Below are 13,633 nucleotides of genomic sequence, written 5' to 3'. Positions count from 1 at the left end.
ATCTAGCCCTAAAGTCTGAGACTCCAGCAGGCATATCATCCATCCATACATCCTTTACAAGTAAACACTGCAACTATCTGTTGCGAGCAGTTCCCCCAAGCAAGCTCGGGACTAACTTTTGAGCACTTCTCTGTCTAACTGTGAGAGGCAATGCTGGCTGGGGAAGCGTTTCATGACAACGCAACACTGCAAAGGCAGGATTTTGCCTCGTGAAAATTAACGTGCTCCAGCACGTGAACGGCAAGGCAAAACAAAGCACGAGCAAAGCTGCCTCTTACCAACAGCGCAGGTACAAAGCCAAAGCAAAAGCAGCCTGGTGCTCCCAGAACTGCTCTCTCAGGAACGAGGACCGTGACAGGTTTCCCAGGACACCACTGAATTCACAGGAGGTCCATTTGAGTCCCCGCGTCTGCAGAGCACGTGTCCTGCGGGGGAAAGCGCCTCCAGCACCACATCCCACCACCAGCTCTCCTGAGCTTTTCCAGGAACATGCTCCCAAATCAAGAGGGCCGGTCTCCAGCCGATGGGTGCCAAAACACCTCGTTTAGGCCAGCCGATGGGCTGTCCCTAGGTTGGTGAGCTGGCTGGCAGCACAGGAGGAACATACCGTTCCGCCATCCGTGAGTTTGGTAAAAGAATAAGGATGCACTAGTGGAAATTAAAAGCCTTGCGAAAGGTGAGGCTTTGATCTACCGTGGGGGAAGGCGTACAGATGTTCAGCTGCTCATTTACTAAATTACACCATGTCACAATTAACTGTGAATCAGCCAGCTTCACACGAGCAGCTCGAGGGCTGCCACCGCTCTAAATACAGGCATAACGCCGGGGAGGGGAGCCCAAACTATCCAGGTGGACCAGATGACTTTTCAATGCCTGTGTTTGTGGTTAGCAAGACTATTAGAAAGAGCCATCCCAACATATGGCATGATTTAACTAAATCAGATCACTCTGAACTCACCAGTCTTTCTCAACTTACAAAACCCTCAGCTCCCTTCGTTGCAGATGGGTGAATACCCATCATGCTTTTAGAGTTTTCAGTAGCCGTCATTTATCCTGCTGACAGGGTGTATTTTAGGTATAATTATGTACTAACTAACTATAGATCAACTGTCAGTACATAAGGGTACTTTTTGGATAAAACTTCAGGCTTACCCCTTTGAAGGCCACTCGCCTACACACTATTGGCGGTTCCTGAATTTTGCAGGAGCATGAGAAAGGAGAATGGCATTAAAAGAGCAATCAAGATGATCTTTAAGAATCAATCAAAATAGTAAGAAATAGAACCAGTCAGATTCTGCTCTCCTGAAAAGCGATGCTGAGTCACGTCTGACAACAGCGTTCCTAGGACGAGAGGCAAACCTGGAGCACGGAAAGGGAAGAACACACATGGGAAGTGGGAAAAGAGGAAACAAAGAGACAGAGAAAGATAGGAGGTGAAATCCTTTGATATTTCCTCAGCTTAAAGAGGTAATTCAGCGCATTAAAATGGATCCTTGAAATTTCAAAGGCTGAAACTTGCACAACAAAGATTGTCAAGAGTGCTATTTTCTAGGATTAGAACAAAAACGTATTGGGATTTGCTATACGATATTGCACAGCCGAGCAAGACTGTATACTTGCTGTTATGCAAGCACCATCTTCCAATACTGAATTTTCATAATTATAACAGAAAGGCGTAAATTTTCTAATGCATGGCAGTTCAAAAAGTAATCAAGAGAATGAGCCTGAGGGCTATTTTAATGTATGCAAAGCTAGTGACCCACAGTAAATGGGAGGTAGGCTTCAATGAATGCAAAGTAATGCACACATACTAAAGACCTGGTCTGATGAGGGACGGCTAAAATTAACACCCAATTAATTTCCGAATTGACAAACAAATGAAACCCATAAATCTACTTTCTCATTAATTTTCTTGTGGTATAATTTAAAGCAGTAATATGAGGGCAAAAACTGAGCATTATCCATCATAAATATCAAAAAAGATAGCACTGTAACACCATAAATTATGCATATTACCTGTTGTTAAAAATGATTAATGTATTATCAACTTTATCGTGCACTGTATATGTCTAGACCTATCTGAAATCCGAAATTTCATTTAGTGCTTAGGAAATAAAGGGTGCAGAAGAACTGGAATTATCACCGGTATGTTCTGGGGTTAGCCTCCCACGGAGCCGCAGCGCTCGCACCGTCAGCGGGGACTTGCTGGGTCTAACTTGGGCTCATCCCAAGCCCTGGCTCAGCGGAGGTTGAGCGTTATCGCAGAGGTGATGCGCCGAGCCTCCCGGGGAAGGGAAACAAATCAGGCTGCCCTGCGGAGGCTCTCCGCACGGTGCCGGCAGCTGCTTCGCAAGGGGCCGCTCGCCTCCCCGCGCCCCTTGGGCCGAAGGGAGCTCTCCTGGAGGATGCAGGGCGACGGAGAGGAGAGGCAGAAAACGGGCAGGGAGGGGAAACGTGAAGTCATAATTGAATTCAGCCAGCGAGTTAACAGCTGAGGCTTTCTAGACGTGCTCGGGCACACCGCCTTGGCCAACTGAAGGAGGACGTAGGTGGCCTCAGCTCATCCCTGTGGAGCACTCCACCGAGAAGCTCAACCTCCCTTCACCTGAACTCGCCACCCCCCAGCCTCCTGAACGGCAGCTTTCGCTACTCCCATCTATTTGCAGGCTGCCTGGACTCGAATTTCTTTTCTTAACTGTATACAATGACAAAACCTCTTTCACCATTTTTGCGTGCGGCTAACACAGACAGAGTCACTTCTTTTAAGCAATAGTGTTTATTGTTAAGGCCACAGGAACCTGAAATCGTTTAGAGGCAGCGAAGTGAAAGGCTGAGTGATGCTCTGCAGGAGTTGAAATTTAAGATACCAGTGGTTAGAAGAAAGGAACAGGAGCCAGGAGTCTTAATCCCAGTTGTGCCACACTGACTCATTGTGAAATCGTGGTCAAACAACTTAACTTCTCAGAGAAATTAGTCATTTCAGTTACCCCTAAGGAAATCGGTTCTGCCAAAGGGAACCAAAGGGTGTAGTTGACCACAAACGGTAAGAACAGAGGACGAGCAAATCCAAGGAAAATTAACTGAAACGGACATCATGAGGTTGCCACTTGTTCTGTTCAAAAACAGCTAGAGCTGGTGCCCACAAAGAGCTAGTGCACCAAAACATAGCAAGCTGCAAAGACAACGGCTTTCCTTGGTGTAAGCTACAGCTTTCCTTCTGTTTCCTTGTATTCCTCCCTATTTCTCTCCTTGACGAAAGCTACACCTGCATCCAGGCTCTTGGTCCGTTAACTTGATGGATGACCCCAGATACAAAAGCTGCAAAACACCACCTTACACCTGCCTGTCAAATAGGGCCCACAAAAGACCTCTCTCTGCCCATTCACATTACCCAGTATTTACTGGGGACCCCAAGGGCTACGCAGAGACGACAGACAACTCTGCTTTCCCAGGAACGGGCTTCTCGCATCCTCCCTTCCTTTTACACGACCACGTAAGGATTGCTCCCGGTCTCACCTCAGATGAACAAACTCCCTTTGCAAAGCTGGCTCTATCTCAATCTACGCCTCTCAATTTGACAGCTATTAAAATCCATATTCAGCACGAGGATCATGCCATAGTTGCATAAAAGCTCTAGACCTGGGCCACTTCCAACCAACTGGCAAATATTATGTAATCCATTTACATACAATCATCAGCAGAGCGAGGTTCCTCTCTTTCTCTTGGGGAGAGCTGTCTTTCAACCTTCAGCTTGACAGAAATCATCCTTATCATCGCTGGGAGAGAGGTGACATTTATTTGGAGCGAAAGGAACAGCCAGTGGCAAAAAAAAAAAAAAAAAAAAACCTAAAAAAAACCCCAAACCAAGCAAAACCCCATACCTTCATTGTAGCACCCTGCTCTGTGACTGCTACTGTACGGACTCGGATGTAAGCTCCGTCTGCGTTAGAGATACGCTCCTCCGCAAGGAAGGACGCTTGACTCTGCAGCAGGGCCGAGCACGAATGGCTGCACAGACCTGCCTCCGCCTCCGGCCTCCTGCCCCACATCGCGCAGGAGGTGCCACCTGCTCGCCCCAGCCCCGTGCACGCCGCCTGCGGTATTCACCACAACTACGTGCTAAAGAGGAACAGAAAATACAGAACTGTTCTCACAGCTGAGGACTTGTTATTCGCTCGTGTGCACGCTGCCCGGAGCTTGCGGTGTAAACCCTCCCAATCTCTCGTACAGAAAAAAAAAGGTGACTAGACTATTCAAGAAAAAGCCCAAAGTTGCCTTTAACAAATACGCAAGTACGGTCAGCCTATGTGGTAGCAGTGCTACAGCAAGACAATAGCAAACCTTGCAAGACTAAGTGCTGATCGTAGATTAATTACAATCCCACTCTCCATACCTATCTCCATGAAAAGTGTCTCTAAATTCCCTCTCAGTCTCCAGAACTTAAAAGCCACCTCTAAGGCAGGTGCAGCTTTGCAGTACTTCTGCACGATGCAATTTGCATGTCACCGTTTTCCCCTAGTTTATTACAGAGGAGGTTCGAGTCAGCACAGTGATGCTAGTCAATTAACGGCCGGCGTGTTCGGTTACACACTTCGAGTAGCTCCCGCTTCACCTCGAGCTCTGTGACTGCTCTAGCAGCCAAAACGAACAATATGTTTGGTCCACCGGTGCGAGCTAGCGAATAAAATATATCCCAATTTTTATGCATATTTTGTTGCTTGCTTTTGCAGGGGATGAAAAGGACAATTATTTCATTTTATCCTTCAAAAGCTTTTTATAAATATATATTCAATGTATTTTAATGGCTAATTCACATCATTCGCATATAAAGGAACAGACACCACCTTTACACAAAAAGAGTTAACGTTTCTTTCTCAAGGTCATTCAAGTAGGTTTACTCCCTTTGTGTGCAGAGCTCCAACAATTTATTGTTAGTGCTAACAGGTCCTGCCTGGTATTAGAAATCCAAGCTGTATTCAGGAACAATAACAAACAATAATTTTGAAAAACAAAGACGGCGTGAGTTTTTCTTGCTCATTTGCAAAACAACCCAAAAGCAACAACTGCTAGGAGGGCTCTCTCTAATCAGGGCTCTCGGAAACCAAAGAGCAAAGAGCCAGCATGCAGAAATTAGCAGATGTAAACGCTGTTTTCCAGTCATAGGCAGAATAAAAGCAGCTCTCATTTGCAGGAGGAGGAGTGACAGAGCGCTTTTTTTTTATTTTATTTTGGTATTTTCTCCCCATTCTGCTTTTAGAACAGCGCTTTTCCTCAAATCATCTCAGAAATAAAAGTGAAAGCTTTTCCTTTCCAAACTTCATAGAGAGCATACGCATCAATTACAATCGAGACATGATAAAACAGGGAAAGCAACAAAAAAAAAAACCCAAAACACTTAGCACAATTCAAAGACTGTACTTCTGGGGTGGTTACCTGGTTCATAGCCCTATATCTTTGTCCTAGACCTTCTAACTCCTTGTTTGCTCCATACCGAATTTTCTAGCCATCAGCCATCTAATATTGTGCTAGTCGTCTTGCAGGAGTGCTCTCTCCCTTCTGAAAAAAGCAAACAACTGGATAGATATCATTACACTAAGGAAATCTCTTGGAAAAACCAAACAACTTGCTAATCTTTCTAGCCCCTTCACCCAAGTTAAAGATAAGAAAAGCAAACCGAAGGCAGTTTCAACCACATTCCAGGGACAAGTTCCCCTTTTTCTCCTTTATCAAAATCCCAGCATTTAAAGGTTTTTTTTCCAGACCTTGCAGGATAAACTGCTGCTCACACCCGCAAACAAAGCAATATTTGTTTAATAACTGATTGCTGCCATGGGTACAGTAAACAAGGGGCCCAGCATTTGTGTTTATGAACAAACACATCATCTTGCAAGAGCAATTTAACATTAACCAGGTGGAATAATCAACAGATTTCATAGGTGACACTCGGGGCAGGACTAATGTAAACAGAGCAGGGAGGAGAAAGGGGCCACTCTTAGGGAATCAAGGTTGAGGCAAATGCATTACAGAGTAAACAGCTGGGAAGAACTCAAGACAAACAAACAGTCATTCTTCTGACATTTAGAGAGGCAGAAAGGTTGGATGTTACATATATCAGCTGCTGACCACCATGAAATCAAACCAGTTGGGGACCAGGCCTGCTTGTTTACACAGTGCCATGTTTGCTTATAAACAACAATTTGCAGTTACCAACCTCGCATTACTCATTGCATAAACGAGCACATCAAGTGAAATCCTGTTAACTCTTCTGTGGATTGAGGGTTTTTTTTCCCCTCCCCTTCAACAACAACAAACAAGAAGCCTTTGCAGGCTTTCTTTGCAACCTCAGGACAACAGGCAGCAGAGGAAAAGAGACATCCACGCATCTGTTACGATAAAGGGCAGAAAAAGCAGTCGAAATCACTTTAACGTGTTTTACGGAACAAGATTTACTGGCCAAACCACTGATGCAAAAGATGTATTTACATAAAAAAGCCCCAACGGCTAAAGGGGGGATGCAAAATTTTAATTTCTCCCCTAAAACAAACAAACAAAGCAATGTCTTTCTACACAACTCAATCCCTTCCAGCATGTATGTGTACGCGTGCGATTTTATACACATACACTCACGCACGCTCCAGCTCCCTGTGTAGCTACCTATATTTAGCAGCACGTAACACCGAAGCAGCAAGGCATGTTTCAGCCCTCTTCTCCTCCTCCTCCTTTATCTCTCCCATCCTCAACCCTCTTGCTTTCGCCTCCAATTACCATTCTCAGATCTCCAAAGATCTCCCCAGCTCCGTGTCATTAACCCCAGTGAGGCTTTCTTTGAAGTCGTCTTCTCGCAGTAGAAACCTCTGGCCCCTAGCTGCCCCTGGCCAACGTCCCCCTCGACGCCGCGGTACTACCACATGCTGCTTCGCATTGCTACCCAGCTCAAATGCCGAAGTCCCAGCGCTTCCCACCTTCCAAGGAAAGCGTTTCCTTTCCTGTCTCTCAGCCCCGTAACGCTCAAGAAGCTGGCCATCGCTACGCTGCTTTCAAAGGGGTTTCTCAAACTTCTCTAGACTGAAGGTTAGGAAAGATGCGAAGTGCAGGGAGAAGATGGACGGTCCTACGGACAGGGGCTAATCCAGAAGTCTGGGGTCCCGGGTTACAGCCCTTCCTCTACACCACCTCTGCGTGTCATCTCCAGAAAGTCACTTCATCCCTCTCGTTTGTAAAATAAGGATAACAAGCTCTTTAAGCTGTTTTCCTAGCGCAATGGGCAGAGGACGTGCCTGTGGTATATACCGCATCTTCTTTTCTCCCAGACGTACTGAAGCCCCTCCTTCATGGCGCCGGCACGTACTAACAAGTACCAACGTTACCGCAAAGAAGCGGGTAAAACCATTTCAATTTCAAAACCATCTCAAAACCATCTCAATCCAAAGTCTTAGCTGAGTCTGGCAGCCACCTCCTCTCACCTGTCACCGCACATGCAAACAGCACGGTGGCCAGAAGCCTCCTCCCTCATCATTTTTTCCCAAGTTTTAGAATATTGAGTACTTTTCTTCACACCATCTGGACATCTCCGGTTAGCTAAGAACCTCAGCCTTCTTCCTCAGAAAATATTTAGCCTTTTGTTAGGAAAAAAAGTTCAAAAGCAGGAAATCAGTAGGACCTACTAATAAGACTAATATCAAAAAAACTCTCACACCAAATGTCTTACTGCTCAGCCAATTGCATATTTTTTAAAGCATCGGTTTGGCAGCACGGTACCGGATCGGAGAAAAGGCGCGACTCGAGCCAGGAGCCGGAGTCAGCGCACCGGGGAAGCAGAAGGGCTGCCCCGTTTCCTGGTCTGCTGGTGTCTGCGCTGCCGGGGACTTACCCCTGAATTAATGATTACACACAATACCGTCCTTTCTGCCCTGCCGGCAGGACAGCGAGGGCCGGCCTCACCCCACGACGGTGCGCCTGGCTCACGGGGCCTTCAGACATTTCCCAGGGGCTTCAAAAATTCAGGCACCGCCACCGGAAGGCATCTAAAAACATCAGGCTTCACATAAAAGTCATGGTATTTCCACACTCGAGACAACTGCTCTTACCTCAGCTGCGCTGCCCGTTCCACGCTCCTTCTCCAGCACGTAAAATCACAGTTTATTCAGCACAAAGTAACTACGGTATGATAAAAACTATAAGCATATCATTCAAATGCTTTATTGGTCAAATAGATGGATGCTTTTATTAGTCCAACCTTTTTTGTAATGGAGTGCCACTGATGACCCAATGTTAGCCTCATTCCCTGCTATTAATCACACTTCTAAGAGCTCATTTTGCTTTAAAATCTTAAGAAATTGCTATAATTTAAAGACATGGTGTCTACATAATGGGAAATGCTTCACAGATTGTATCATTTCATATAACACAGAATTTTTATGGGAATGCTGACCATGATACCAAGGTATTACAAAACTTGAATAAAATATTTTATGGAGAAAATCTATGTAAACTTACTTTTGTATTTGTGGCTTGCCACATCCATAATGTTTTAATCACAGCCTTTTGGGAGCTGCAGTATTCAACTGCATGTGGCTTACATAGATTAACACTACAAAAACACTCCCTGAGCAAATATAAACAGAAGTAAACAAAATTAAATGAAAATTAAATAAAATAAAAGGATGGACCATGAAAGAAAGACTTCTTCAAGCTATGTTTAAACAATTTAACGCAAGGGATTTATTCTTTCATTTACTACAGTATCTCTGCCTTTTCTGCACAGGGAAAAATGAAGATGTTTATTGTGAAAAACTTTTATGATAAAGTGGAAGCATCTTACAAATTTACCTACACTGAGAATTAAATTAATATAATGATGGTCTTAACCCATATTATTAAAATGTACTTTGCAAAATGTTTTGACAATGTTGACTGCTGCAGGAGGGAAAACACATTTAAGACAATTTCAGCCAAATGCAAAAGCAAAAGCCTTCCATTTTTCAAATGTAAAGTAAAAAGCATCTTTAAATATCTTCTTATGAAAGAAAATGTGGTGCAATTATGTTATAGGCTGAACACAAAAGAGTGCTCTTTTCTCAGTTCTCTAACAAGATATTAGTACCTACTGGCCTTAGGAATACCGTGTGTAAATCACATCATATTCAGGGTGTCTGAATTAATTATAATAGGAGCTGGAGAGAAATGTTAACTTTCCAGGTTGTTGCTAAGGATTAGCCCTTGTTTACAATTCTATATTTATAGAACAAGAAAAATTTGTCAAATGAAGGGCAAAGAGGAATGCAAGAACACAAATTTAGCTTTGATTTCAAAACAAATCAGATCTTGCAACCATTCCCTGAAAAGAAAACCAGTTTTTAATGTGAAGATGCAAATGAGTCTCAGAATATAAAAATGCTTTATAATTCTGTGCATTCAACACTACTAGATGTTATTTAAAGAATTTATGTTAACATTTCTCATACTCACAGAGCAAGTCCAAGATGCTGCAAACAGCATCTATTTAAAATGGGTAGCGTTTCTATGGGGCGCTGTGGGTAGCTTAGGAGGCTGATGGCAGAGGACTGCAATGTTCTCAGCCCACCAGCAGCAGATTCCCAGGGGGGTCATGGACAACTCTCAAGGGGCTCGAGAAAGAGAGGAACAAGCCCCCTGCCTTCAACGGGCTCAACACCGGCTATGTAGAGGTCTGCATCTCCATCCAGTGTGCAAATCAAGAGTCTCAAAACCATGGGAATAGGGAATCTTTGGTGGGCGTTCCCTTCCCCAAACTCACTGTAGTCAGCCAGAGACTATATGATGTGAGCAACCACCATCCAGAATGGCGTTTGGAAGCTCAGCTACGGAGGACAGAAACGTCCACGGCACAAAACGCTGCCATGGCAGGTCTCAGCAAGGATGGACGAGCCTGATCCCAGTCCCATCAAGGTCCATGGAAAGGGTTCCAATGAGCAGAGGCTGCCCAGCCTTTGCAGAGGGCTGCAGTTCTCCCGCACCTTGGCAAAACTGGCTGGGGAAGTTTATACTGCTCTTGCCACTATTCTGAGGATAAAGAAAGCACTTCGGCCTCCAGCACTTTCATTTCTTTTTGCAAACAGGGCACACCCACTACAATTAAGTTGCAAAGCCATTTTCATTAGGTCTCCTTGTTTTCACACACTTTGAGCAGTCTAAGACATGCAGTCCCTCCCATACTGCCACCAGCGTTTGTGTGTGTGTGGAAAACAAAGCAGAAGTTCGTTCGTGGTTTCAGTTTGCCGAAAAGTAGATGGAAAAATGCTTTTTCCCAGTAAAAAACAGAAACACCAACTTCTGAGCAGGGTGACTTGCAAAAATGCTGAGCACCCACAAGTGAGAGCATCTAACCCCTTCTCAAGCATCAGGCCCATAACACAATAAGAAAAATGCACTTAGCTAAGCTTATGTGGAAACATATAGACTCTTGCCTTGCCCCATCCAAGGCCTATAGCTATCAGATTACAGCTAGCACAACATGATACAGAAGAGAAACCGCACACGTGCCTGTGAGCGTTTGCGTGCAAGCTAACACACACACATGCGCACAGTGCAAAAGTATCGAATGCACTGGTTTCGCATCAGCCAGAACAGAACGAGTGGGACACAAGAGGTGTTGTCCTCCTCCCCTGTTTTGTCTTAAGGCTTCTTTCCCCCTCCCAGGTACAGCTCCGGCCCGAGTCTGGAGCAAGGATCTTATTCCACCGGATTTTGGTGCAGGAGACACGTACGCCATATGGGCACGCGTTCCTCAACAGCCACACGGTCAGCAGTGGCACACTCAGATCCCAAGCACCCCAACGTGAAGTTGGTTCTCACCACACTGACCCAATACAAAACAAAAAGAAGAGTCTGAGATTTTTTTCAACCTCAAAATTTCAGCCGGGGCCTAAGAAACCTCCCTAAAAAAGTTCCGGCAAAACTAACGTGTTTCTACTCAGGAGGAAAAAAAAAAAAAAGCTTTGATGAAAAATTCTGTATCCAAAACACCCCTCACCCGTATGAAACACTTGCTCCCATAGCGGCTGCCACTTTTTGCTTGCAGCACACGCTCACCACAAACGCCTACTTTTGGGTCAGGCTGGAGGAGGCCAAGCTGTCAGCCCTCTCCTGCATTCAGCCACGGCCAAGGAGCAACGGCCTCTCTCTGAACTGCTGTTGGAGACAGCCTGGAAAGGGAGAGGAGAGCACTAACTGGAACTGGACATCAAATCAGCTGCTCCAACTTGCCTCAGCCAACAACAGCTGGGAATCATGAGGATTCCTGCAGCTGCGTACCCGAAATGGCTGCCCACACCCTTCTGCAGTACGATGCCAAAACAACCAAGAGCCTCCCGGCAAACAGCACTGTGGCCCTATGACCTCTCCAAAACAAGCTGCCTGGCACCTGGACCAGAAGGGGACATCACCACCCAGCCAGGCAGAGGTGGCTCCACGCTTCTGGAAATGACCGTTGTGTTGCTGGACCGCCAGCTGCGCGCAGAGGAGTTTATAACTGGTGTTGTTCCTTATATGGTTAAGACTGTGGGAATCTGCGTTGATGTTCAAAATCTGCCCTAAACACACTACTCGAGTATCTCCATCCACACGCAGGTGCATGGTCACACAGATGTTCTGGCTCCCGAGCGCTGCAGAGCCAACGCACGTGGCTTCCCGCTCCAAGGGCTTGCGAAAGGGAAGGACACACTCTATTTACACTCTGCTCAGAAAGACGAGACTATTCAACGTCAGGATGTGCCATAAGAGGGTAATTTGCACCCTAGACTTGATTGTATAATGCTGCGGTCACAGGGTGTATGATCTCTGCTTTTGGGTTAAAACTGTTTGCAGAAGTCAAAGCAGAACAAGGAGAGTAACAAAACATACAGCGTATTTTGTTCTGCACTGCAGCCACATATTTCAACTGCCTCAGCTGAATTCTTAGAGTAAACACAGCTTTAAAAGAAAATAGCAAGAATAAAGAGCTTCTGGAAAGTTCCTACTGATTATGCATGCAAGACTTCTCCTACTGCTTCCTCCCATCATTTGAAAAATAAACCAAACACCCAACTTCTACAACTATCTACAAAAGTGATATTTTTCTGAAACATGTTACAATACTATCTGAGGTCTGCAAGTTGTAATGAATGCATCTTGTTTTGTAAAATACACAGAGGAACTCAATTAAATGAACAACTGTAAAGGAAATAGAGCTGATAAAGGAATTAATGCTCTCGGTGCCAGATCATAACATAACATCTAGGATAACAAAATCATGTCAAACATGCAACTGCTTAAGGCTTAGAAAAAATAAAAAAGTGAAACCCTAAAATATTTCAGAAACGTAAAATTAAGACGTGTGAAATTTATTTTTTAGAACTACAGCTGAGAAGGGAGCATGGGTAGCAGCAAAAGGATGTCTTACATCTCCCGCTTCAAGCCCTATCCAACGCAGAGAGATGCACCGTGCACCCCGCTTTCCTCATCAGCCACGCGGACTCGCGGTTACGAGGGTGCCTGGGTGATGCCCGAGGGTCTCCAGCCCTCCCCCAGAGGACATCTGCTGCTGTGAAACAAGACTGGTCACCCCCATTTTGCAGAGGAGACCACAGGAGACCGATCCGAAACCCGCTGATGCTAGAAAGCCTCCTTGAAGTTTCACAAATTAAACACCTGCTCTGCTGAGCGGGGTTTCCTATACGCTCATTTTTCACTGCACGACCCCCTGAATTTCTCCTAAGCAGCAGCGAACCCCGTTCCCCGGCCACCCCTGCCGAGGAGCCGCTGAAACGATTCCACGAGGCAGAGCTTGTATCTCGGGCTCCTTTTTTTCCCCTGCCATTTGTCTCTGCCTCCCCCCAGACTGCCCACACGCTGGAAGCGCGCCGTCAGCCACGGGTGCTTGTTCAGGCTGTCTGCACACATGACACCGGTGGGAGTACAGATTAGAGCTCAGCCGGAAGGGGAAAATTTAGGGTTCTGCAAAACCTTGCACATAGGCTTTTTTCCTTCACAGTTGCCGTGTGAACTCGTAACTCGGAAATTTCAGTTCCCACCAATTTTTCTGGCAACCTGTAGGCAATTTTCAGGAAAACACAGCATGCGAATTTTGGCACGCGGAACGACACGCTAAGGCTTTTCAGACAAAACACGCAAAGGTGACGGTCTCGCAAGCCTTTAAGGGCTTACTGGAGGAAACTGGTTTGGAAGACAACTTGCACAAAACTCTGTCTCTAGCAAGCAGTAATAATAATCCGCATTCAAACCGCTCCGCAGATCCCTATTCATGAAAAGGCCGTAATACCTGCACATGAGTAACTGAGACTTGGACACACTGGGGTGTACCCACAACTATACAACATATGGCAAACTGGGCATCCACAGTTATCTGAAACACTCCTTCTCGTACACTTTTTACTTAAAAGGCTAGACTATAGGCTCTTTTTGGCAGCCTTGAACACTAGTATACTCGGGGGAGAGGAGGGAGGAAAATACTTTAAATTACAGAGATGCTAATCTCTCACTTTTGATGTGTCCAGCCATTAGTCAGTGGCTTCAGCAAAACATCTGGCCTGAACCATGGGCCTTCTCTAGCGTGCAAGAAGCCTTCGGTCTGGCCTGCAACGCCACCATGTCAACG

General features: G+C 45.5%; 1 protein-coding gene across 35 annotated transcripts in view; it reads right to left on the bottom strand.

The window, feature by feature from the left end:
• The window catches only part of FOXP1 (forkhead box P1), a 388,378-nt gene that overhangs the window by 171,382 nt on the left and 203,363 nt on the right, over positions 1-13,633 (bottom strand). The window contains exons 1-2 of one of the 35 annotated variants that reach the window (XM_068907684.1): positions 3,882-4,001; positions 3,690-3,776 (exon numbers count right to left, since the gene is read on the bottom strand). The exons of 31 other annotated variants lie outside the window; for them this stretch is intronic. The gene's annotated coding sequence lies outside the window, so the exon portion shown is untranslated. Of the gene's footprint in view, positions 1-3,689; positions 3,777-3,881; positions 4,104-13,633 lie in introns of those variants that run through there. 3 more of the 35 variants (XM_068907696.1, XM_068907685.1, XM_068907697.1) reach the window with 3 other exon arrangements.

This window comes from Struthio camelus, chromosome 14 (assembly GCF_040807025.1).
Source record: "Struthio camelus isolate bStrCam1 chromosome 14, bStrCam1.hap1, whole genome shotgun sequence".
NCBI lineage: Eukaryota > Metazoa > Chordata > Aves > Struthioniformes > Struthionidae > Struthio > Struthio camelus.
This window is presented reverse-complemented; position numbering and strand designations above follow the sequence as displayed.